Source organism: Cricetulus griseus, chromosome 5 (assembly GCF_003668045.3).
Source record: "Cricetulus griseus strain 17A/GY chromosome 5, alternate assembly CriGri-PICRH-1.0, whole genome shotgun sequence".
Classification (NCBI taxonomy): domain Eukaryota; kingdom Metazoa; phylum Chordata; class Mammalia; order Rodentia; family Cricetidae; genus Cricetulus; species Cricetulus griseus.
Genome location: NC_048598.1, coordinates 19,597,330 through 19,625,031, shown reverse-complemented (window position 1 = coordinate 19,625,031; position 27,702 = coordinate 19,597,330). Strand labels below are relative to the sequence as shown.

The window sequence follows — 27,702 nt, the reverse complement described above, 5'->3', positions numbered from 1 at the left end:
AGAACCAGACCTAGTATCTGACAGCAATGTGCAATTTTTAAGAGTTCCCTTCTCCTATTTAACTCAGAATGGTAGTTTCTCCTATATAGGATGCATTCCATTTAGAAAAACCCATTCTCTACAATTCTTCTGTCACTCTGTCTCCATCAGCCCCTTGCATTTTCTGTGCATGTCATTTGCTTAGGAAAGGGGCTTTACAAGGAAAGGACTGACCTGCAAGGGTTATCCTATCATAAAAATAGGTAGAACATAAGTATCTCTGTTGGATTGTGATCTCTATGGTTACTCTCCACTTGAAAATGCTATGACATACAATTTGCATTTCCCAGAGACTTGCCTGAGGTCTGAGGTGGGTTGTCTGTGGGATGACAGAACTGGCAGCTTCAGTGAAATTTGGGGAGAGCCAACAAGGGGAGTGGGGAGAGGGTGAGTGTGGCTGCCTGAATGCCCCTGTCCACTCAGCAACAGCCTGGGTATCTGGGGGTGTGGAATGTGATACTGGCACTCATGCCGGGCTAGACACAGTTGTGTGGGCCCTGGGCATTCCTTCCCCCACGCAGCTTCTGCTCCCAGGGGAGAAAGAAGGAACTCAGCTTGTGGAGGGTGAATTCATGTGTTCACTTGGGAGGGACCAGCAGCACCTATAGGGAAAAACACATCTGAGAAGATGTGACCCGGCAGTCACTCAGATCCCTCTTGGCACTGCAACCCACTGCTTTCCTCTTCAATTTTCCACCCAACTAAACCAGTACTTGGCAATACCAGCCCTTACTTCTATTATCCAGTTTTAATTAACACCATCCTTAATAATAACCTCAGTACGAATTTTAATTCTAACCTTAATTGAATTCTAATTTTAATCCTAACCCTAATCTATTAAGGATTCCAACTACCAGTCCTAATAGCAGCCCCAACTTAGTTATCAGTTTTAACTAGTATCTTCACTCTAACCAGGTTTGAGCTGGCAACCAGGAAAGCAACGTGCACACAATTAAAAAAAAACTGGCCATAGGTCCCATGAGTTGAGAAGCCATCATTTACAGCCTTCCTGCTGAGTGCTTTATACACACAGTATCTCACGTGGGTACCAGAAGCTACCTAAAGTGGTTGGATTTATTAGTTCCCTTACCCATGCAAAACAGGGTGTAACATGATTATATTTGTAATCAGTGGATCTACAGCCAAGCCTGCTTGATCCTTGACTCTGTGCTCACCTCCTCTTTGCCAACAAGTAATGTTGACCCATCTCCTCAAATCTTAACTAATACCCACTGGCTTGACTTCTATATATCATTACTGGTTTTGTTTTATTTTTAAGTAAGTAACAGTATGAAATAGAGATCAAGAAAATTACAAAATCCTTGCATGTCCCTGCCCACAGACCCTATTGGCACTTGGAAACATTAAAGTAATTTATTGATGAAGTTAAAATATTCACACTATAGAAAGAACCTAACTGCAGAGAAAAGCCTCCTCGCCTTCGCCTTCTCTGAGTAGCCATATTGCACAACCCCAGGGGGCATCGTTCTAATTGGAGTTGTGTAACATGGCAGCTCTGCCTCCCACAGCTTTCCAGGCAAGCAGATAAAGTCAAGGTAAATAGCTACCAAATTAAATCGCCCCGTGCATGTGTATGACTTAGGCATGACAATCACTAGACACTTTGAATTTATAATTAGCAATAACTATTAAGGGCTAGACTCTCAGCTAAATTCTTTACACTTATTGCACATTTTAATATCCACATGTCCTCTGTGAAGTATTCATCACCTCTATTACAGATGCCCGAAAAAGCCCAGTTACACAGTGATGGGGAACGACAGACATATCCAGGCCTCAAAGTCTACATTCTTAACTTTGTGCTTAGCCCGAGAAGCTGCTCAGGGCTTGGCTCTGAAGGTCATGTGGGCTTAGTTCTTAATGTCAGAGAAGCGGAGTTGTCTGACAGTAGACAAGAGGATGACCTATGAGGCTGTCGATAGACGCAGATTGATATAGGAGGAGACCATGCACGGGGGAAGAGACTTGGGTTACTACATTACAGAGGGAAATGAGTAAAAGGTGAGAGTGCAGAAGGGAAATAGAACAAATATGAGCAGAGACGGGGGAAATTGCTCTGTGATAAATTCAAGCAAAAACAAAATCATATAATAAATTTGTGTGTCACCATTGCTCCAGCTTCAGGCTGATTGATGTATTATGGAAAGACAGTAGACGTATATAATCACCTGCAAACAAAAATGCACATTTTCAGTTACAAGGGGATCGGTAGCCTCTCCAGTGAAATATTTCCACGTTGCTCACCTTGAGTCTGTGTTCCAGCAATATCAAGCTGCTTGTAATTTTCCCAACACACTTGGTTGTTTCATGCCTCAGTGTCTTTGCACAGACTCGTCTCTATACCTGGATTGCCCATCTCATCAAGTCTGATGAAAATTGTGTTTATCCATCCAAACTTTGATTGGGTGCTACCACCTGTGTAAAGCCTTCCACCTGAGGCTAATCTTGTCTTTCTGGGTGCTACCATTGTATTAAATATATACTTCAAGTCTTATAACTATCTCACTCTGTTGCAGTGGTTTTGTAATAATTTTTCTTCTCTAACCGTGCACTCTTTGAGGGCAGGAATGGTGTTTCATGCATCTATTATTCCCAGTGTGGAAACTAAAAGAATAGTAATTTTGCCTAATTAGGAATAAAGCCAAATGACAAATTTATAAACACAGGCTCAATAAACCGTTTTCCACATAAGCGTATACATGTATACAATCACAATTCATTGGCATATTCCACACAGGTATGCTTGCATTTGGTTATATGGATATTCCATTTATAAGTTGATCAGGCTTATTGTAATATACATGCACTCATAATTTTATCTATGTAGGAAAACATTTTATAATCTTTATAATTAACTTTAGAGCATGCTACTTGCCTATTTATCTATCACCTGTCTGTCTGTCGTCTGTTGTTCTAACCGAGAGTCCTGCTTTTGCTAACCTGGCATTGCAACACTTGGATTACATTTCTAGCTGCATGTAACTTTGTTTTGTATTCCTGTAGTTGTGAAAACACTCATCCTTTAAACATCATTTGCAATTTGGACAAATATCTTTAAAGATATAAATTGGTGATTCATGCTGTGCAATACAAAAACTAAAACCTGGCTGTAAAATAATAGTCAGTGACTTACTGGCTGATTTATGTATTGCTTCCTAAGGGAGTTCCCACAGAAGAGTTCTAGAAAATTTCTGAACAGTTGCATTCTTTTACATTTGTAAATATAGACTAACTAAATGCAACAAGAGTCTTTATAAGCACACCGGGTGAACAAACATGCCAGGCTGTGTAAGAACCCACCAAGTTCAGTCCAAGTCTGAACTTCACTCCCTAGTCATTCCTTCTTTTGTTCATAGCCTGTTTGAGGAGTTTCTATGTGGTGAACAATACTGGTGGAAGGGGGTTGGGTATTTTGTTGTAGCCTCTTAAGAAATTATATAAACAATCACTTTATTTATTTATTTTTGAAGCTGCATCTCAACGAGTGGCCCAGGTTAGCCTCTAACTTTTTCTCTATCTGAAAATGATCTTGAACTCCTGATTCTCCTGCCTCTACTTCTCAAGTGCCAGGATTACAGGCATCTGCCACCATGCCTAGCTAAATTTTTTAAATTACAAAGTGAAATGCTTAGTAGATCAATTTTCTTATCCCATTTCCAAGCCCCACTCCCATTTGGAACCATATTTACCCATGAGAAATAATGCAAGAGTCAAGGATAGGTTACTATTCAGGGACTTGATAGCTGAGACGATTCTAACAGAAAGGGGTTGCTTTTAAAAACTCTTATGTGAGGGTGAATTTTTAAATGCTGTTGCAAAATGTCAGTGTTTTGTAAGCAAAATATAAAGATGAGTAAGTCATGAAAACCGCATTAGAAGAATTCATAGTGAAAAAAAGGAGAAAAGGCTTGCAGACACACATTCACCATGGTGTGGTAGAGTGTATGTATGAAGGACAGAAGGAACAGAGGAGAGATGAAAATTACAATTAGAAACATTGAGCCAAGGAATTGGCCAGGTGTCAAAGGAATGAAAGACATGAAGGAGGGACTAGCGTGTGTGGAAATGGTGAAGCAAGGAACACCACAGTTGTGGCTACACTGTGGGGAAATTTATGCTAGATTGTTCTTTATTCTGCAGACAAGCAGTCATTGAAGGGCTTAAGCAGAGAAATGTCAGAGCTAGATTTCCATTTTAGAGAGATAACACTGGCAGTGCTAGATAGATGGATAAGAGCTGCAAAAGCTTGTCCCCTCTGGTACCACAGAACCAGTGCCATGACACTAAATAAGACCCGCTGAGTGTGGTCTTAGTCTTAGACTTTATGGGTAAAATAGAGAAAATAGCCAGAGCATCACTCTAGGACTTGGACCCAATATATGGTGTAGACAAGGCTTCCGAACATGGACATTGGTTCACAGTAACCTACATTTTGTGGAGTAGGATTAGTAGTAAGACTGACTGTTGCAGTTACCATAGACAGAGCCTTTGCTGTTGAATTTTGGATGTCTGGTCACTACTTCAGTTCCTGGAAGAAGAAGCTGGCACTCAGCAGCACCAGTAGCCCAGATGATGAGTCAAGTCAAGGGCAGACTGGAGAGGCAAGAAGAAGACTGAGTGAGCTATTTTCTGTTTAGGGATAGTAGCAATGAACATGGTTTGGGGTGATAACTAGACCAACTGAATGGAAGGTGAATTAAAAAACCCAAGCAGGAGAGAGAAGAGGGAGTTTGGTCGCTAAGTCCTGGATTCCATCTTCATTCCCTGAGACCTTGAGCTCTTTCTGATGGTAAAGAATGTTGGAGGCTCAAACAACAAGCCCTGTGAAAAGTTAATGTATATACTTTCATTCACATGTAACTTCAATATATTCATACATACATTTATTTATTCAGCCTTCGTGGGATGCCTACTGTGTGCCTGGCATTTTGCATATTCTGCATTGTGAATTCTTTATGCACAGCCTTATGGCATGTAAGCAGTATTATCCCCTTTTTGTAGACAATGAATTGTGACTTGAGCGATTTGGTAGTTTCCTATAAATTGTATGTTAAGTAGTGGGGGTGATATCTCTGTGTGTATGTGTGTATACATATTCGAATTCACTTGTGTGTGGTTGCACATGCATGTGGATGCCAGAAGTTGATGCTGAGTTTCTTTTCCAACTACTCTCCAATTATAGAATGAAACAGGGTTTGTTACTAGAACATGGAGCTCATCCATTTGGCTAGTCTAGCTAGCTGGCTTGGCCTAGGAATCCCATCTCTTCCTCTGCCACACTGGGACCGTAAGGGCCACCACATGGGCCTGGCATACATCCAGGTGTTAGCGACCTAACCTGCAGTCCATATGCTATTGTGGTAAGCACTTTAGCAGCTAAGCCTTCTCCTTAGCCCTAGAAATCTTAAGTATCTTGAAAGCTTCTGGTCATTCCAGTGTGTCTTTCTTTGCCTGATCAAAGAAGACTGTCATGGAGGTACTTACTCAAATAATTTAGATCCCCAGGATACTCTGGCTTCATGAGTTAATAATGAAAATTCCTGTTCCTAATGCCAAGTGCCTTGACAACCCTAAGAAACTACTTGGTACAGGCTGCATCTCCTGACAAAGTTCATTGATTCCCAAGGAAACCATGTAAATACCTCATTAGAACAGTTCACAGGAATGGTTCACACTAAGAAACACCACTGCCTTTTGACATTGAGTTTCTCCGTGCTTCCTCTCCACTGGTTGCAAATCTAGTAGTACAAGACCACACAGTATGGCCCCTGCCTTCCTCTCTGGCTTCATACAGTCTCTTGGCTGTACCCTCCAGGTTTTTTGTTCCTGACAGGTAGACACCAAGCTCACATCCACCCCAAACCCTTCTGAACTGGACTGCTTCCCTACTCTCTCTGCTGAGTTATTATTCTTGCATTTGCTTCTCAGCTTAGATACAGACTCATTGGAGATACCTTATTTCCTTGCAATCACTTATTATTTTGATGATTTTGTCTTCTATTTGTTTATTATCTAGCTTCTTTCTCGGAGGAAGTGTAAGCTCCAAAGGGAAGGGAACCTTGTCAATTTTTATTAGAGCTGTATTGCCAAAAATTAGAAGATGCTGTGTGTAACACTGATAGCCAGAGCGTGCTGGTAGACCCTGGTTAAATAGATGCAAAGATTTTATCCTCAAGAACCTTTGTCTTAGGTAGGTCCAAAGCAAACCTCTGCCTCCTGCTTGAGGCTCTTCCCTCTGATTCCTGAGAGAGGACATCTCATTCGTTTTTCTCTGACCACTATGTAATGTCGCTCTAGAGGGCTTAAACTGTTATTAAATTGCCCCACAGCTTCTTGTAGATCAGAAGGAGTGCCCCAATCCACAGCCTTCTGCCAGTTCCTTTATCATTTCAGCACCTCTTGTCAATCCCTTTCTCTTTGATGGTTGGGTTCATGATAGACCACAGTAGGTTAGTAAGACCACAGCTGAAGGCAATGAGTTGAACATTAGATGCTGTTCCAGGCCTTCCGGAGCATTCTTTTTGCTTTTACTTATTTTTAAATGACCCCCTCCCCCCACCCACACACATGGCCAGCATGTGGTCCATTTTGGTCCCAAGTATTTTTAAACCCTAAAGTTCAAGTGCTTGCTACCAATAGACTAGTAGTATTCCTTTGCCAGCTGAGATCAGTTGAGGTTTCCCACCAGACTTCCTCATTTCAGGGTTTCCTTATAGCTCCCACGGGTAAATCAGAAACAGAGGGGGAAGTGTTCAGAGTGTTCTTGATAAATTCATGTGAAGCCATGGGTGGTTTTCTGTGTATTGTGCAGATGGAGAAGTGAATGCATGTTCTACCCCAAGACAGCTTACGGGGTGCTGATTCCAGCCCTTGAGGAGAAGCATAGGGCTGATGAGAAGATGGTACAGGGATAAACATGGGGTTGAGCTTAGACTCAGCCAATACAAAAATACACATTGTGCTGTTGTGCTCGTCATCGGTCATTTTCATTTGCTAAAAATTAGGCTCTATTACTGCCAACCTTACAGCTTCCCTGTGAAGATTACTAAGTGGGCACATTCATGTAACACTCCTAGCATAGACTGAGCATATACTTGTTATTTCCTTCTCAGACTCCTTCACCTTGGAGCAGCTTCCTGAGGGCTGTTTCTTTGTGTTTGTCTTGCACAGACTCTTGCCTTGTACTCATTGTCTTAATATAAAGTACTGCATGGATGCTGATTCGCAATTTCAATGTCTTCACTTTTACCCAGGCCGCTTGCACGCTCTCCTCGCCACATAGCCTGCTCTCTGCTACCCTCATGTGGCCACCTTGACCCCTCGTTATTCCTGATCCTCTGCCCCCTCGGTGTGGCGGCTCTGCTGTAATGCAGTGCATTCATTCCCAGCATCTCAGAATCCTTGCCTCAGCTCCTCTGGGCTTTAAACATTTATGTGACTTGAAGTCCCTTTCATTTGTCTTCTCCTCTGGTGATATTATTAAGAACTCAGTTACTTTAGCATTCTTCATCCCTTTCTACCATGACTCTCTCCTGTCAGAGATGTACACAGCATAGATGCATGCCGAGTTTGGACCCAGAAAGGTCTCTTCATGTTTCAAATCCCATGTAAGGATTCTCTCCCAGGAATAGCAGGAAAAACAAAACAAAACAATGTATTCAGATAAGTTACCAAATCATACATTGACCTGCACCCTCTACCTCAAATTAGTAAAGAAATCCTATTCATTCCTACCTTGGCAAGAGTTTGCAGTATATCTTGTATAGACTGTAGACACAAAATGTTGGTGCTTCAGACTAGGGTATATGGAAAAGGGATGTATCTGTTTTCTCTAATTGTGTTCTATATTTATCCCAGAGACTGAGGTGTTATTTAGAGTAGAATATGTATACTAGTTTGTTCGAAAAATGTTGCAAATAAGAATATGGGAAAATTAATTGGGAGAGTAGGCTTTAAACCAAAGCTAGGAGAAGGAGATTTGAGAGCCAGGTACTGAAGAGCCCTTTATTTTTATGCCATGCTAGGGAATGAACCCAAAGCCTCAAGAATGTTAAGTAATTGCTCTGCCACTGAGCTATAACCTAGCCCTCAAAGGGTTTCAACTTTAGTCCAACATCAATTGGAATGATTTTTCAGCAGGATGTCACATGACTGAATTAGTATTTACCTTCTAGTACTGTTCAGGGTAGTAAAGATGTGTTAAATCTTAATTTGTAAACTCAGTGGGACACTATGCTAAATCTCACTAAGATATTTTTCTGGAACTTGACAGGGAGATTTGAACTTTCCCTCACCAAAGCAAGTCAAGAACAATCATGGTGGACACAAGAAATTAAAGAGGAATCAGGTTTTTGACCTATCCCAAACCACTTAAAATTATAATCATTAAAACACAGAAGCCACCGAATCGTTTTAATACAATGTGTGAATTTAGTGCTTGAAGCTAAGTGTTGTCTTCCTTATATATTCACTATTAGTAACTGAAGATTGGGCTATAGAGTGCAGTAGAATGAGTGGCTATCTGTCCGTTGGGGTGGGAGCAGACCTACTTCCTTTATACTAGTCACAGAACAGGTGGATATGTTGGAAATTTTTATAAACAAAATACATTATTTTTTTGAGACAGGGTTTCTCTGTGTGGCCCTTGATGTCCTGGAACTCACTTTGCAGACCAGTCTGGCCTTTGAACTAAGAGATCCGTCTGCCTCTGCCTCATGAGTGCTGGAATTAAAGGCAGGTGCCACCACGTTAGATTTTTAAACTTTGAAAAAAATCCATTTACTCTTGCAAGTTGAGAAGTTCTTCTTAAGACATAATATTACAAAATCTCCAAAGAAAATGACTGACAGGATTGATTTGTGTTTCTGACATGATAAGTATTCTAAACACCATTGCCAAAATGCAAAAGTAAGTTGCAGAGTGGGAAAAAGAGTAAACACATATACATAAGTGTTAAAGTTGACAATACATAAGATATTCAGACTGCAAACATAAAGAGGCAGTTGGGCCAATAGAAAATTGGGCAAAAGTTATGAATAGAAATTGTCAGGAAAAATGCAATTGTCTAATTATCATCTGAAAAGATGATCAACTGCTTTTGAATTTTGAAAAATATAAGTTAGAGTACCAAAGGGACCATAGGCTGTTAAGGAGCAACAAAAAGACACATCAGACTGCTAAAAATTAAAATGATGGATAACACACAGTGTTGGTAAGTGTTGAGGGAAATAGGCACCTTCATATATTATGAGTGAAAATGTAAGTCTGCAAAGCTTTCTAAGAGATATTTTGGCAGGATGCATCAAAATTAAAAATGGAAATACCAGAGGTGCTGTTTCCACAAATTGTATATAGATTTATTCACACATGAGTGCCATGATTCATGTACAAAGGTGTGCATCCCGTCATATTTTCCAGTAGTGAGAAATGGAAAGCAACCCCAAATCCATCAGTAGAGATGAATTGGTAAAATAAATAAGGCTATGTCATACTTTGTAATAACACATTGCAGTTAAAAAGAATGAAGTAAATTTATGTGAACCATTATAGAAAAATATCTAAAATGTATTGTTTAGTTAAATGTAAAGAAATACACATATTATTATCTTTTTGTACAAAGTAGAACAAAAAGGTTAAAACAGTGTGCATGTATTTGCAAGATTTTATGTATGTGTAAATGTATATTTAAGTACATGAATATCTACTTAGTGGTTCTGTGACCCAAAGCAAGGTACATAACCCTCTTAGCATTTCATTTTTTAATGTGGAAATAGAGACAGCAATTTTACATATGCTTAAGAATTGTATGATGTGTTAGTATTTTGCTGTTTAGAATAGTACCTGGCACACAGTAGGTCCTTGGTTAGTGTTTCTATTATTCAGCTTCATATTAAAGTTGAAAATTACTCTTTATTATACTAATTGTTAGTGGGAGTAGAACTGAATGCACAAGAGGATTATTTACATACCGTGCTTACTATTTGTACAATGATTGTGTGTTTGCAAGCTGAAAGACTAAAGTTTTTACATTTGAAAGCTTATTCCAAGAAGTTCAGTCAAATGACGGTTACTGGAATGTGGGGATGAGCTCAAACTGCCCTGTGCTTGGCCTTGCAACAGAATGTTGAGTGGTGGTTTGAGAAGCAAGAAAGGGGGAGAAATGAGATACAGTTCTCAGCCCTGGTAGTTGGGCGTCTTGAAAAATGCTGAACTATGGAAAGAAATCCTGGAGTCAGGAGAAGCTTTTTGTGGGATATAATATTTTGGGATGGAAGACGTGTCTTGGTTCAGACTGCTGTAGCAGAGCAGCAGAGTCTGGGGGCCGAAACATCAGACACTTACTTCTCGTGGGTTTGGAAGCTGGAAACCTGAGATTACAGTTCTGGCATGGGACTGGTCTTCTGCCTTTTGGAGGATAGCCACCTTCTTACTGTATCTTTCAGGGCAAAGAAGAAGAAGATCATCCCTGTTTTGCTTCTTTTTATAAGGATGCACACATATATTGGGCCATCAGCATATGATTTGGGGTAGGGACACAAAGATTCACTTTTAATGTAGTTTTCTTTTAAATGTGTACAGAATTCTCAGGTCTTATTTTAAGAATTCCCCTCTAATACTTCTATTATAAAAAATGAATCAGTGAGGAATTGTCTAGGAAGGGCAGAGGACTGCTCCAACAGTTTGTCTGTTCCTACTCCCCTCCACCCCTCAGTAAACACATATTGAGCAACACCATGTGCTAGGCACTGCTCAGACCGTCAAGGGTAGAAAGAACTCAAGTTGCTCATCATCTGGTGGGAGAAAGACATGTACAAATTAATTGCAATATACTGCGCTCAGGGTTCCAATAGCCATATGCACAGGGTGCAGTGATGGTGTGAAGATGGGTGCGATCCAATCTGCTCTGGGTTGTTGTGGGTGTCAGAGAAGATATTGCAGAAAGTGAGGTGACTCAGCTGAGTCAAGGACGATGAGAGTTTTTTTTTTTTTTTCAGACAGATGTAGGGTAGAGGAGATGAGAAGGGCATTTTAGAAAGGAAATATCACCATATACCAAGGCATGCTAGTATGGAAACTGAAACATTTCATTTTTCCTCTTTCTTCTTTATTGAGTCTTGAGTACTTTAGCATTACAGATCACAAAGTAGGGGTTGAAATGATAAACAAAAGTCAGTTCTCTAGATGATAGTGAAATAAGATGCATTGAGTTTACCTGCAAGAAAAATCATAATTTGCCTGAAGCAGTCCTACTACAGAGGTTTAACTCTCCATTGTAACCTACCTACACAAGCATCCTGATTTTGCCCTCTGGATATGATCTCTGCACAACAGGCATGTATCTGAAATGTAGACGATATCACAGTTTCCCAGTACCGAAAACCCTTCATCTGGTGAGGGATTAGAATCTTGAAACATGACACAAGAGGAACCTCATGACCTTATCCTTGCAGCCAACCACTGTCACTTCCTGTTTCTGGACTTTGCCTATATCTCATTTGTTGTAGTTTTCTATACAGATGGTTCTTGTATGTCATTTGTTGGTCCTGTCATTTCACAGTGCCCTTCCTCATTAGCTTCCACCCAACACACATGAGCGTGCCTGCACTTTCATAACTCTTTGTGCACTGGTTAAAAGCTGTTCTTATTTTTAAACATTGACTTACATCTGGAGCTCTAGAAAACTTCCAGAATCCTCAGAGTTGATGATGACTTGAACCATTTTGATTTTGTAGAACATAGATGTATCTGTAGAGTAGGACATTTTTTATGATTCTGTTTATTTTTCTGTTTTCATGTCTTTATAAAAGATTTTTTGTTTGCTTTGATTTTAGTTTTTGTGGTCCCCCCTTTGGAAGAGAGAGAGGGAAAGAGAAAACAGAAAGTTGGGTAGGTAGCAATGTAGGGAGAATCTGGAAGGAGTTGGGGGAGGGGAAACAATCAAAATATATTGTATGAAAATAGTTTTAATTTTAAAACTATGTGTAATATCACCATTATCCTTCTATCTTCAAAATTCAGCACACTTCTTAGTAGATAGAGCTATTCATGGATTTATAGAAGAATAAATAAATAGGTGGCAATTAATGAATAGAATGCTGCTACCATTAACTAACTGGATTGCACAGAACAGATTTATGGGGTTTAGACACTTTGCAATCGAGATGCCCATGAGTCACTGTGGACAGCTATCCAAAGGCAGCTTGTGTGTTCACCAGGCTGACTTCCATGTGAGTTGTCTAGCCTTCAGATCAATATGGAGGTTTCTAGTTCTTAGTCAATAGTGTGTCTTGTTGTGCCATTTGAGGTCATGCAGGGAGAAAATAAAAAAAAAGGAGAAAGAACCAAGACACTTTAATGTAACAATTTTTGGTGATCATTTGTATTATGCCCTGAATACACATGCCACTTGGATGTCAATTTATTTTTATTATGCTCCAAGACATGAATGATGCTCAGATATTGGACATGCCCAGAGAAACGTGAACTGAAAGTTTGGTGTCCTGGGATTGGAAGACAGAACATTTAGGAGGTGGCACCTAGTATAAGAGTCTTCAGGTCACTGGGGTATATGCTTGATGGAGACTGAAGACTCCAATGCCAGCTTCTCCCATTTTCCCATTTTGTCCCTTGACTTATGTAAGCAGCTTTGCTTAAACAAGTGTTCCTCACCAGCAAATCCAGCACCCAACCAGAGCAATCGATCCACCTGACCTTGGACTGGATCCTCCAAAAGTATGAGCCAATATAAACCTTTTTTCTTTATTTAAGTTAACTGTCTCGGGTATTCTATTACAGTGATAAAAAGCTGACATGCGTGTACATGTGTGTGTGTGCCTGAGACCAAACATTTATTAAACAGTACTTGATGGCTTCTGCTATTTTCTTTTATCCATCCTGGCATGGCCTATCTTGTGCTATCATTTCTTTTTTCATTTAACGTTATAAAAATGCTACTAACATTCTGACTTGCAGTCGGACAACACTGCTCTTTGGAAAAGCAGCAGTTAAGAAAAAAGAGGAGGGGCTGGTGAAGGAGAGGGAAAAGAAAGGGCTGAGAACTGAGACTCCAGCAAGAAGAGCTTGTGTCACTGAAGCCGGAGGGATATTTTTAAGAATGAAGCTGTGGTCACAAGTGTGAGACGCTGCAGGAAGGTGAAGTGAGACTATTGAACTTGACAATTAGGCAGCCATTAGTAACTTTAGTGAGGATGCTTTATCAGTAGCTGGCTTGGAGTCAACTGAGGAGTGATGAGAGGAAGGGACAGAGGGCCGCACACACTGCTGTGGAAACCTGCTCATTGCAGATACCGTGGCTGCCGGGCACTGGGCTGCTAAGAATTTCAGTGTCTCTTCTTCTCTTTATAATGATCTTAAGGAGTAGACATTATTAGTTGTGTGGATTTGTAAGATGAAGTGAATTTGTAATCCGAGTCTCAGAGAAAGCTGTTTAGGTACACAAAGGAACCGACCATTTCATAGTGTGTTGCAGAGCTGGAGTTCAAACTCCATTCTTGCTGAGTCTGTAGTTTCCCCATTGCACTCCAACAGTAACTATATTTTTATAGTATCAGATAAGTTATTTAATTTCTTTGGGCCTAGGTTTACTAATCTGTATAATTATAGATGGAGGGAGTGACAAGTATTATAGACCACAGAGATATAGCAAATAAAGAACAAATATCCACTTAGCATTTTCAATTTAATCTTCAAAGCAACTTCTTTTCCTAAAATTTCTAGAAGTAATAAGAACACATAGCAAAAATTAAGCTGATACATAAGGTTGAAAAAGATTCAGTTATCTTAAAATCCTTTTTCCATTTTGCATTCTATGTGTTTCCAGGGGGATATTTTTCTATTCCTTTTATTTTCCTGGTTCATCGGTTGCATTTGTTCTGCTCTCTCTCTCTCTCTCTCTCTCTCTCTCTCTCTCTCTCTCTCTCTCTCTCTCCCTCTCTCTCTCTCCCTCTCTCTCTCTCTTTCTCTCCTCACATTCTTCATGTAGAAACTATTTTGTTGATTCAAGAGAGGTTCACTGACACTATAGTGAGATAAAATGACACCAAGTTAAAGGAGTCCAAATGTCTTGCCTGGAACTGGGGGCAAGCTTGTAAGGAGTAGTGAATGTTTCCATGCTTCCCATGTTTTAAGTTAGGGTGATTGGAGAGAGGGTTAGCAGCTGCAGTGGTGACCACCCCAGCTCATTTGCTCAGGCTACTCCTTCTGACTTCTAAACGCTACAGCCTTTGATTCCAACCCAGAGCCTTTTCCAGATCTTCACTGTTCTTCTATCCTATTCCAGAGCAAAATATCAGAAGGCTACAGTGATTCAACAGACTCCTTCTGCAGAGGCTCCCGGAATGGATACAGGTCCAGACACATGCCATGGCCCAACTTAACTCTGCCACTTTAAGAGCTACTTGTTGTTCATTATCTGAAGTCTTTCATCGAGATGCTTCCTTTGGGAAGGACCATGACAACATTCTTCTCATAACCTATGACAGTTGTGATGTGAAAACCTGCTAACACATTTGGAATAATTTTATCCATGTTATTACTAACATTACTATTACTACCATTATCTCTTGGAGTCATAGGTGGATGTTAAGAAAGGACCTGGGTGTATAGTGGGAAATTACCAATACAGAGCCAAGTAGAAATATAAGGGTATTTAATTGGGAAAAGCCTTACTTACAGAGCGACTTAGCCAGCCAGCGTGGCAGCAGTCTGTACGAAAGCTGAAAGGGGAAAAACGAAACTGAAACGAAGCCCTGACCCTCTCACTCTACATCAAGCCAAGCAGGCATAGCTACAGGTTCCCCTACAATTCCCCCTTTAGTCTAAAAGAGGATTAAAACTTAACAGTGTAAAGTATCCAAAATTAACAATCATAAAGGTGAAATATAAGAAGATACAACAATCTGCTTATGTCACATCCTATCTATTTTAACTAAATCCTAAAGTCATCTGAAAGAGGTGTCCAAGTCTGAACACCTCCTTCCAATCCCAACCATAATCAATAGGAAGCTATCCCTAACTAGGAATATACACTATCCTAAAAGACAACAATGGGGAAAGGGGACGTAGCATCCTCCAAGTTACTTCCTGCTGTAATGGGACAAGGAGAGCCTTGTGGGGTCCTGTAGGAAGAAAATGTTAGTATAGTGGAAGTCTTGAATGAATTGTATCCAGTCCATGTTAGATGGGATTTGCTTGATTGAAGATCTTGCTTGAAATCCTCAACTTGATTGAAATCAGTATCCTAAGCTCTGGTGGGAGTGTCAGTTGAAATGGAGCAAGTTGGATCCAGTGCAATCGAGGAGGTATGGCCCATTTTCTTTCTGGGGTGTCCAGGGATTGCTGTCAGGCAGGTCTTCATTGGCTGTGTGGGACTCAAACATAAACAGTTAGCAGAGAAATGTTTGCTTGTGTATGTACACATGCTGAGAAATGCAACCATGAGAACATAACAATTATGAGAGGGTGTACACCTTGAAAGACAGATCCAAGAAAAGACAAAGACAGTCCCATATTCTTCTTTTATTCTGTATTACATCAATTGGCTTCTTGATACAATATAGAAACACTAAAGTTTAGTTAAACAATGTGCTTGGAGACCTGTAGCCAGCCCCTAAGCAGGCGTGGCTACAGGTTACCCTACATGGGTGTTCAGCTTTTACCTTCAGAAAAGACAATCTGAGCCTGTGGAAATGAGTTTATTGCTTCATCTGAATGCTGGCCTGTGTCCGTATCTTCAATTCAAGATATCTTTAGGGACAGATTTCAGGGGTGGCGGTGGGTCTCTTTGAAGTACCCGCCTTAATGACCAGCTACCTGATAGATTCTGTTGGGATTTGCCCAGCAGAACCTTCTTTTGTGAGAGCACACTTAGCCTCTGGGATTGAACTTCTGTGGTTTTATATACATTTGAATAATTGAAGTGATGCATGTAAAGGAACACCTTTCTCTGCTCACCTAAAGATCCTTCCAGAGGAATAATGGAAGTCTGGTTTACTCATAGTATTGGTCAAAATCGATGTATTTTTTAGTATCATGACCTGTAGCCATAGATTACTGATTTGATGAGGATCTACCTTCTAGTTCATTGGCTTGTGTCTCACAGTGTCTGGTCTTTTCAGAACTTGAGTCCCTGGTAACTGAATGTTAAGAAGGTTGGTTGTCAGGCTATCTCTGTAGTAATTCAATGCCATGGGGATTAGCAGGTCTAGACAAAAAAATGAAACTGATTATATGTTTTGTAAAGCCAGGATTATATGTTTTGTAAAGCCAGGTAAAGGCAAAAGTATCAGGAGGTAAACATGGGGAGTAGGTAAGGTTATTCTGGAAGAGCCTTGGAAGATGCCACTGGATGAACAGGGTGGAAGGACATCCAGAATTGCAGGTGGTACTTGCTAGATATTTGAGCAGAAGAACCATAAGGAGGTCAGTAAAGTCTGGAGAGTGAATTGATATGAAAGATAAAGGCTCTGAGAATAGAGTGTCCATAGTAACTCTGTCTGGTTCCAAGAAGAGGGTATAGTTGGGGAGGAATTTGGAGATTTGGGGAGCTCAGAGAGCTTTTGGGTAAGGACAGAGATAGGAAAAGGAAGTGATCAGAGTCTGAGAAGACCAAAAACTGAGTTTGTCAAGAGTATTTGAGGTAGACGGGTTCTACGACACAAGAGAACAGAAGGAGACATCACAAGAAATTGAACATAATGGTTGGGTGACAAAAGAATTAAGGGATGGCAACTGCAGGATGTGGAGAGGGGGATGAGGATGTGAGTCTGAGAGGTGTGGTTATAGGGAAAAGGAATATTCCAAAGGAAGAAATTACTAGGAAGGAGAAATTGATAGGGAGAGCAAGAATGGGTCCTGAATACACAGGAAAGGAGGAGCTGTTAAGGCACAAATACATACAGAGCCCAGATTCTAAAGAGGATAAAAAGGGAGTTGAACTGGAGACTCAACACCTGGAATTAACCACTTTGTTGGGTGGTTTGGATAAAGCAGAAAGTTTCCTTCTATATTTCTAGAAAAAAATCTGGTGGATCTGACAGCCACAGTCCTTCTAATTTTAAAGCATGGACAGTTTCCTTGTGCTTCATATGCTTAGGGAAATAATGTAGAATGGTCTCCAGATGGTTTTCTGGGGAAGGCTGACAGAATAGGAGAAAGGTGCCCAAGGAGGGAAGGTTCTCCTTCCAGCTTCCTCAGCCTACATTTGGAGGACAGGTCATGTTGTATGCATTCAATTACAAGTTTCAGTGCTTTTGAGATCCCCTACAGTATCAAGATACTGTTCTGAGACTATGCTGGGGACAGTCTAAAACGTCTCCTCTGCAAGCCAGTGGGGTAGAGTTAGACCTTGAATGGCTTCTGAGAGCTGGGCACAGTAACAAAAGGAGTATTTTACTCTGCATTAGTCTCTTTTTAGTTTGATTCTCGGGTTTAATTCTTACCCGGGTTGCCTATTTAATCACAGAGGATAAGAGTAGGTAGGCTGATCTACTGGCTGGATTGTGTGTCGACTTGACATATGCTAGAGGCATCAGAGGAAGTCATCAGAGCTTCAGTTGAGGAAATGCCTCTGTGAGATCCAGCTGTAAGGTATTTTCTTTTTAGTGATCCAGTGGGGGAGGGCCCAGCCAATGGTGGGTGGTGCCACCTCTGGGTTGCTGGTCCTGGGTTCTATAACAAAGCAAGCTGAGCAAGCCATGGGAAGCAAGCCAGTAAGCAGCACTCCTCCATGGCCTCTGCATCAGCCCCTGCTTCCTGGATTCTGCTGTGTTTGAGTTCCTGTCCTGACTTCCTTCAGTGATGAACAGCAATGCTGAAGTGCATGCCAAATAAACCCTTTCCTCCCCAACTTGTTTTTTGGTCATGGTGTTTTGTCATAGCAATAGAAACCCTGACCAAGACAGCTGGAGAAGGTACACGTGACAGGTAGGTAGCCAAGTTCACTTCTTTGTGATGGGTTAGATGCATGAGAGGAAAAGACAGGTGAGTATATGGCGATTCCACAGGGGTGAAGTATCTGAAAAAGAATGAAGGGGGCATTGTATTAATATATGCTTGTGTTAGCCTTTTGTTAATCAGCGGGGAGTTACAAACTGAACATCTCTGTAGGGCAGGTCTTGTACTATTGGCCTAATGCTGCAAAACATTTCTCCTGATTTTAGCTTTCTAGGGAGATGATCACAGAAGAAATGAAGTAGACTGACTCCTTAGGGTAAGATAGTAAAAAGGGGCTGACAATAGGTGGGAGCATGAGAAGATGCCAGGCAGAAGTCACTTCTGTAGTGTGTGCCCACAATAGACAGGAACAGTAAGGCATAAGGTTGTTATAGCAACTAAGATGAAAGTATAGCATCTAAGGGCTCTGCTAACTCTCCGACAGCTCTTCCACTGCTTAATACCACTAGTATCCTTTGGCCTGTAAAGCACAAACCAGTTAGGATAGCCACCTATAGGAAAGCTGTAAGACCACAGTAGGATGTGGGATTTACTTCTGGATCAAAGGGAAGATGGTTTTTGGCATTTATTCTCTGTATCCCAGCAACACTTTATGAATGAAATAATGTATGAGCATCCTCAGCATATCTGTAGGGTCACAGGGAGGCACCTAATTAGAAGCATGAGTAATGTTTGAGTCATAGATCTTTGGAGAATTCAATCGGTGCACTTTTGTTTTAATTGGAAATGGAATGCACTTATCTTCTTAAGGGTTTACATAAACACGGATGATATATATCTGGTTTGATAGAAGGAAAAAAATATGTGCTGTAGTCAATCATTTTGAGTGGCTTAACCTCATCATTCTGTTCTCTGTAAAGTCACAGCTTTATTTGACTCTCCTTATTTTAAAATTGAAACCTACTTCTGAGACATTATTCACACCACTAAGCTGGGTTGATTTATGGATGATAAGGCAAAATTAGAGATGTCAAAGAAATAAAATCCAGAACGTGTTTTGTTGATACAGACAAAGAGTACTACAAAGACTTATGGGCAGCAGGTATGCGTTTTTTCCTGAGATGAGATTTCTATGGGGCAGCATGGAGAAGTTGAAGGGAAGTCTTCAAAAGGAACAAAGTGACCCAGGTGTCCCTGAGAACTGTATAACAAGCGGTGTAGCTGAAAGGTCAGCACCATGGAACCTCAGTTACGCTTTACCGGCAGCATGAGTTGCTGCCTTGTGAGAAGTTAACTGTTTTCCTCAGCAGCTCTAAGCACATAAGATTTACAGTCCACTCCCAAAGCTGGGTCTTTCCCCTTAGTTTAGGATTATGTTCTCGGTATGGACTTGGAGACTTGGTGCCCTATTTGGTAGGCAATAGATTGCCTCCTCCTTTCCTCCTAACTATTATTCAGAGTCATTTCTCCTTTGGGATTTGCCAGCCAAACCTTCCCTTCCCACTGTATCCCCAGTACCAGGTGGGAACTTTGCAGGCAATGGATAAGGCTCCCAGAGAGAGATGGACCTTTGGGTTTAGAGAACACATAATCTAAGGCATCAGCAAAGCAGTGAGTGTAACTGAGGAATGATAGACTCTGTGAGTATAGTATATAATCTCTGTGATGAGCAGAAGTTGTGAGTGTGTGTGTGTGTGTGTGTGTGTGTGTGTGTGTGTGTGTGTGTGTTATACCAAGAGGGGAGATCCTGAAAGCTGCCTTGCTTCACCTTTTCTTCAGAGTGGCTGGCACTGTCCTGAAAGACTGGGCTTCCCCTTACAGACACATGGGCTTCATGAACTGCTCCTTGACCTTGGCAGCCACTCAGAAGAAACACTCTCTGGCTATTCTTCAGCTTTGTAGACCAGAGCTTTGAAACTGTCTGGGATCATATGTGACCAAAACCCCATTCTGGCCTCTCTGTTCAGGCTTGTAAATACAGTCAGGTGCATCTCTCTGAATGTCTGTCTCCAGGTTCTACACAGACTCAGGCATGGCTGGAGGAACTTCTGCTTTCAGCTTAGAGGAAGGGTCACCTGCTTACACTGATGCCCAGCTGGATATCCTGGCTATGTCCTCCTCCAGCTCACTCTTAGGCTATAGGAATGGGGTGAAAACCCTGAGACTAAGGCTGGTTAGAGTTAGAGGGCTCTTGAGTTCTCCCAATCTGGCCATCCTTTTATCACCATCTGATGTCACAGGTTAGGGCTATCTTCAGGTGTGTTTGGAGTCCTCAGGCAGTGCTCCGAGCCAGGGTTATGGAATCACACACAGTGTGTTCTAAATTGGCTTTGGTTTTAATGTAAGCTTTGAAGGGTTGGGTATGACGATGAACGTGGAGTCAAGTGTCCAGTCAGTGCATTGCCACGGGGAGAACAGAGGCTAATCACCCCAATGTGCCTGAATATGAGGGGAAAAAAGCAGAAGACGACATAGAAAGAACTTGGATGAGACACGCAGAAGAACTGGCACAGTAGAAATTAGAAACGGCAGTGATGATGGAATTGTCTTCTCCAGGAGGCTTTTAAAAATAGGAAACATTTTCTTGGATCCAAGCTGGGTCTTTACATATGGTTACCCAGGGCTGGTCAATTTAATTATACTAGTATGCCTCAAGCAAACCCAGACAGCTGAGAAATCTTCCCCTGCTTAAATTAGGGGGAAAAGACTGGGAAGACTTGGAGCCAGAGAAGGAGTGGGAAGGGACAAATGTACTCAGGAAGGGCTGTGTGAAGGCCACCTGGATTTCATCAGAGAACTGCCACGTTCACCTTTCACTCTTTCCTATCTGTATACACACACACACACACACACACACACACACACACACACACACACACAGAGAGAGAGAGAGAGAGAGAGAGAGAGAGAGAGAGAGAGCTACATAAGGATGTACTCTTACATACATACATACACTTTTCTGATTCCATCTCCCCTCTCCATTCTCAGTTCTAGCGAGGGTATTGAAGTAGCATCATATCAGACTCCTGGACCTCTTCTCTGGGCAGATACAGTTCTTAAAGCTGAGGCCAAGGAAGGAACCAGTTTCCCTGCCTGGCATCCCTGACTTTCTCTGACGCTGCTACGGTGATTTTTTATAGCAGTAGATTCTTTGTCTCTGGAATCGGGCTTTTCCTGAAGCCTTCAGCTTTCCCAGCCCTTGCCTAAGAATATCTGGACCAGGATGAAACCACAGTGAGGAAATGGGGGTGGAAGTAGAGATGGCTTCTGCCTTCTCCTCCGGGCTGGGTGTACCCTGCTTCATTAGCATGAGAATAGGGAGACTTTCCCCGTTATCCTCCCTCAGGGATGGAGAGCAACAGCAAGCAAAGGCTCCTGCTCTGTCCTGTTCTTTCAGCGATCCTGCGACTTGGAAAATGACTGCTGTCACTTTCTTCCAATTCCCGGAGGAATCTAAGACCCACAATATTGAGGAAAGCTTTGATGGAGCCGGCTGGTGGATCTCCACTCCAGATTTTCCAGCTGTCCCTGTCCCCCCCACCGCTCAGAGAGCAGGATGCTGAGATGGCTCGGTGATGCAGAAGGTATGTGCTTTTTCAGTTCTGGTGCTGATGCTGTGTGTGTGGTGAGGTCTCTGTGGCGCAATGGACGAGCGCGCTGGACTTCTAATCCAGAGGTTCCGGGTTCGAGTCCCGGCAGAGATGATCACCTGGCATGTGCCTCTTTTGTTTTGAATGCTGTCATGTTAGGTTGATAATTATATTTATTCCTCCCTAGAGGCTCTGAGGAGAGAAACAAAAGCCTTTTACTTGGGAATCCTAGACCTTTTCTTCCCTTTGCCTCCCTCCATCTTCATTCTTTCTCCCTTCCTCCCTGGCTGATTTTCATCATCTGATGGAAGCTTGGATGTCTGCTGCATCTTTATTCTCAGCTGATACAATCCTTTTGCCTTACAATGATATAATAGACACAAAATAACTAAGGTGCCTGGCCACAGGTTTTTATAACTGCCTGGTTCTTCCCTTCTCTCTCTGAGAATGCTGGGGGCAGATCAACCCACATGCAGAAAGGAAATGGCCAATTGTTCTCTAAGATAATATCCATCTTGACCAAAGTGCTCCTTTCAGGGTCAGGGGACAGCTGGGGTTCATACAAAGGGTAATTTCGCACACTCGTTGTCAGCTATGCTTTTGCATCCCTAGCACTTTGGATGCAATGGCTCACCACTCACATATCCATCTGTAAGGTGAAATGTAGCCATGCCCTGCTCTTTGTCTTAGTAGAATAAACTACGAAACAGTCAACTAATTGCCAGGAGCAAGTTGGCTGAGCTTATCCCCAGGAAGTTAAAGGTCTCCCTTAAGTGCTCCTTAATGTGAAGTTTGTTGTGCTTTACCTTTCTGCACGTGAATGTCATCTTTACAATTTCCAACAAGCTGTTTGCTCACCTCCTTGCATCCCTCATTAACTTCTGCCAGCTTTCCAGGTCTCATCTGACAGGCTACATCCAAGCACATTGGGAGCCTGGTCTGACTGGGCTGTAGCTGGGGTTTCTATTTGGAGCCAGCCTGGCTCCCTCCCTTGCACATTGCTGCTGCTCTATATGATTATCTAGATGGCGCTGCCCTTGCCAAGAACTGACCTCCACCTCAGGTGATCCTGAGAAATCTGAGAAGACACCTTCCCTTGCCTGCTGGCGAGAGTCAGCATCTCTCCCATGTGGGACTTCTTGGGAAGGAGACCAGAGGACACAATTATTCAGTTGCACTCTGAGTTGGGGCAGGAAGGAAGGTGCATATTTAGATGTAATGAAACCATGTTAAGGGGTGAGGTACTGAAAATACAGAATCAAACTGTGGATAGAGGCAGGTGCTTTCTCTTCTGAAATGGGCAGATTTGCAGGAAGTTGAAACTTCTGCCCATCTTTTGAAGCAGTCATATTTTAAAGGGACTGAAGAGTCTTGTAGTCAGAGCCAACACAAACCCACCTTTCTGAGTTATCTTAGAGAATGCCTTTGGGGTCCAAAGTTGAGACCAGAAATTCTCCCCAAATCCCTTCATGGAGCGTTTTATTTATTGTTAAACTGACATATTCTTTCTTATTTGCTTTGAAATCTAAGCTGAAAGAAAATATTAGTGTATGTGGAGAAAGGGGTATGAGGAAGTGGAGGGAGTTTAGGGAAGGGATGAGTTATATTTTCCAACCACAATCTTAGTATCACATATGTCTTTCTCATTCTCTGTCTCATATCACTGGTTAGCAACAGTAAAAGTTTAGAGGGTGGAAGGAGGATGTTTCCATGTGCACTGTCCAATGTCAGAGCAAGCACATGGGTTCATCCCTCATCATCCTAAGCTTCATATATCTAGAAAATTCACAAGATTGATAATTGGATGTCTTGGAGTCTTAATGACCAAGGATAAGAGTCAAATCAGGGAAGGTGTGTGTACCCAAGTAAGCTTTGCTTGGGGGTTTGTTCATTGCTTGGCCAGCTCCTTTGGTGAAGTCCCATGTCCCTAGCTTGACTTGAGTTTTCCTTGCTGGTTCTAACTTGTAATAAGAAGACCTTGGCATAAGTCATAACTACCTTCTGAACTTTATTTTGCTTATTTATAGACAAGGTTATATGATCTTTCCTACAAGTATGAAAATCAATGAGAAAGTCCATTGTGTATCTCTGCACAAATACGGAGACTCTGTTTGCTTACAGTATTTTCCTCTCTCTCTCTCTCTCTCTCTCTCTCTCTCTCTCTCTCTCTCTCTCTCTCTCATGTGGGAAGGATGCCTGTCCACAGAGTGATGGCATGTGGGGATCTAAGTATTCACTTCTTCATGCTGTCATCTGACACTGGTGCTAATTTGGGACACCTAGGAAAGAGAACTAACAGGATGTTCCTAGCTGGGAGGGTCTTTTTGAAGACAATGACCCTCTGTGGCTCCAATAAGGGAACCTTCCTTCTCAGCTAGCTAGGTGGGGATATTTGCTAGGCAGTTCATTTAAAGGATACAGAAGTTTCCACATACTTAAACTTAACTTAGTTTTGGCTCTATATGCCCACCCCTGAGGGGTGATGTTTTGGGAACCTGAAGGACATCAATATTTTTCTACATTGATTAAAAATTCTTCTGTATATGATAACAAATTTCCTCTTACTACATGAGAGAAAATTTCCAACTTAAGAATGTTATAACTATTGCATTTCAAAGCCACTCAAAATACAAAATGAAACAGATTTTTTTTATATATAACCTCACTACACTGTGTGGCTCAAATGTTTTAGAGGTACTGGAGCTGATTATTAATTGCGAAGTATGTGGGTAGATCTGTCTTATTTATTACTGTATTCTCGGTGCCTGAAGTATGCTGGGCATTTGATGGATATATTTGAAAGAATTAATGCTGATTTAGACTGGCTATGAGTTATGAAGATAGGAGCCAGAAAGTGATTCTTCTTAGCTCCTAGGAAGCAGGAACATGGGCAATGCCTTCATGCATTAATTCATTTTCTTAACAGTATTTATCAAATACTCTCTTTGCACCATTTCCCATCATTCCAGGTACTTGCATCCAGCATAGCAGCCCCCACATCTCTTGTAGATGCATATTCTTATGATAAGGCAAATGATAGGTAAATAAATATTACCATGGAATTTGAGGCTAGATGGGTGCTATGAAGGAATTTTAGGGATGAATGGGGTAGAGAGTGGTATGAAGAGTGATGATTTGGGGGGACCTTTTGGAGGGGGTGATATCTGAGTGAGTATTTGAATGAAGAGGAATTATATAAGATTTGGATACCAGGACTTTGCACAAAGAGATAGTAAGAACAAGACATCTTAGGGAGGGTTCAGTGTAGGGAGACACCCTAGCCCCACCCCATGGCAACCCGGACATGTCGGTGCCAGGTGGACCCGGGACTCGCCCATGAGGGCAGGGTAAAGGGAAGTCGGGGTGACGTAAGGGAAGGTTCTTAAGGGCTGCACGTGGAGACCCTGGCCCCTTCTCTCTGACCATGCTAGCTTGCTTCCTGTGAGCTCGCTCTGGCTTGCGTTTTGCTCTGGTGTTTACCTGAATAAAGAAGTCTTACCATCACGGACTACAGTTCATCTTTGAGCACACACGGTAATCCTAAGAGTCCAGTTTGAGCAGAAAATCCAAAGGTCAGTGCGGTGACATGGAGAGATGAGTTTAGATATTAAGAGTGGGAATGTCACTGAATGATGCCACTCTGACTCCACCTAGTTAAATCCAGCATTTTCTGACATCCTTGCTACTATCCTGAAATAAAATTCACAGGTAATATAGCGTTCCTATTCTTATAATAAAATATAATTTAGAGGCAATATAACCTTGCTAATCAGGTAGCTGAAACAAACCTATAGAATGTCCTAATAATTGTAGCATAAGAAATAAAAGGGAGATGCACCTGTAATACTGTTTTTATAAGTGAAGGCCACAGTTGTAGTCTCTCCATCACGAAGCATCTCCTTGAATGCAACAGCCACATGGGCAAAGCAGTGCTGGCATGCCGATGGCTTACGTAGCTATGGGGGACATAATACCCAACAATACCAACGGTGATTTCCCAAGGCAATGAACATCTTTTTGTACTGATTTTTACCAAAATGAAGTACTATATTTTTTTCAAAATTAGTAGCACTTGGTAGTGTGAATTCCTGGAAATTTTAAGAAGTTCCTAGGCATACTCAACCTTTCATCAATGCAATGTGATGCTGTCAGCCACAAATTTCATCTCTAGAACTATGTGGTTGAGTTCCACAACAAAAATAAAATTGCTAAAAAAGTCAATGATTTAGATAAGTTTATGTTTTTGTGTTGTGCTGTATTGATAGCTATGCTGGGTGCATGAAGCCAGTGAGCTGTGGGTTGGACATACCTGAAACTATAAAGACAACAAGGACTAATGTATAAGAATGAGTTATAGACTTAGGCTCAACTATCAACCAATACACTTTAATAGGTCATTAAAGAGAAGTACATCACAAGGGAAAGGCTCTGTGAAATTCCCAGGGGTCCATTGTCTGTATGGTTAGTAGTGGTTCCCCTTTCCTTATGACAACAGGAAATTATCAAACTTTCAATACCTTTGAGGGGCAATTCCAGAGCCTTGGATAAATACTGACAAAGGCTTATTGGCTAGGCTTTCCTATGGGCTAGTGATAACATATAGTGAGTTTCAGCAGAGATGTGGATTGGCAAGTTGAAAGGTTAATTTTGGCTATTGATACAGGATAGACATGGTTTGAGATGCAGGCAAGTCCATGGGTCTGCTCGGGCCCAGAGTTTTGCAGAGACATCAGAGTACGTCACTGTGGCATCCAATAGTTGTCACAAGAGAAAAATGTTCATTCTGCTTGTATTTGTAATCAATAGTAATGGAATGTTCATTCTTTTTTTAGTTTTTTATTTTTTTATATATTTGAATTACAAACAAGATTGAATTACATGATGATCCCAGTTCCCTTCTCCCTCCCTTCCTCCTCTACCACCCCCCCCACTAAAATCCTACCTATCATAGGAAAAGGTAAAAGCACATCCAACAACAGAAAACCCAATATGACACCACCTGAAACTAGGAACCATACACTAGTAAGACCTGAACATCACGATGCTCCAGATGAACCAGAAGAGAATGACCTTAAAAGCATCTTCATGAAAATGATAGAGGACCTCAAAGAGGACATGAGAAAACCCCTTAAAGAAATGGAAGAAAAAAACAAACAAAAAAATACAAGGAACGTTTATTCTTAAAACAGTCCTGAAATTACAATGGGATAGGATCCCCTTAACTTCTCTATGCCATCCTTAGAGGCTGGTTAAATCATAAAACAAAACAAAACCAATGCAAAATTTCTGTCCTGTGATGAAGACATTTTTCAGTGATGGATCTTTTGAGATAATAAATGGACAAGACATGGAATATTAGAATAAGATAAATTGAAAACTGTGAGCACAGCAAAAGCAGCCCAGATTTGAATCTCAAGGTTTGCTATTTCCTTGGGGACACACACTAGATCTCTCTGAGCTTCCATTTGCTCACTTTAAAAAATGGCCTGTGCAAAAGACAGAGTTAAATAAGGCAAAAATAAACATGTCTAGATACTTGGTTGCACCATAAAGGCTCACACACATTCATTTTTCTTTTATTTATGGGTGGTTCCTTCAACCAATCTTCAGATTGTGTGTACTGAGGATTTGTGGGATTTAGTGGGAATCAAGAATCTGGATCTTGGAAATGCTTTTGCTTTTTTTGTTCAGGTAGACATAAAGGAGTGTACAACTTATTTTAAAGAGTCATTCTATTCCAAGAATATTTTCTCCCCAAATTTCACTCCAGGGGTGCAAGCAGAGTTTCAGTATAACAGTCCTTATGCTGACCCTGGAAGCTGGGTTTCCTAGGCCTTATGGTGAAAGTCATATAAGGCCTTCTCAGAGTGTCAGTGAGGTAGGAGGGCAGGTATGTCTGTCGACAGAAGGTAAGTAGGTATCTTGAGACGTGGAATTAGGCTAAAAGCAAATGCCTGGGGAGCTGGCAGGAGACGAGGAGTTGGCAGCTGCATTACTGGCCAGGGACCTTTCTGGAGAATTCCCTGCCATGGATTCGGCTCAGTCTGATGCTCAGTAGAGTATCTGTTGGGAGCCGCTAACAACCCCTAATAATCTTGTCTTCCTTTGGCTGCCTCTGTAGACCACTTTTCAGGAAATG

General features: G+C 41.5%; 1 non-coding gene across 1 annotated transcript; it reads left to right on the top strand.

Annotated features, from left to right (window-relative positions):
* The first annotated feature begins 21,603 nt into the window (after positions 1-21,603).
* Positions 21,604-21,677, top strand: Trnar-ucu. Its single transcript has one exon. It is a non-coding gene; the product is annotated as a tRNA-Arg (tRNA).
* Positions 21,678-27,702: the final 6,025 nt, after the last annotated feature.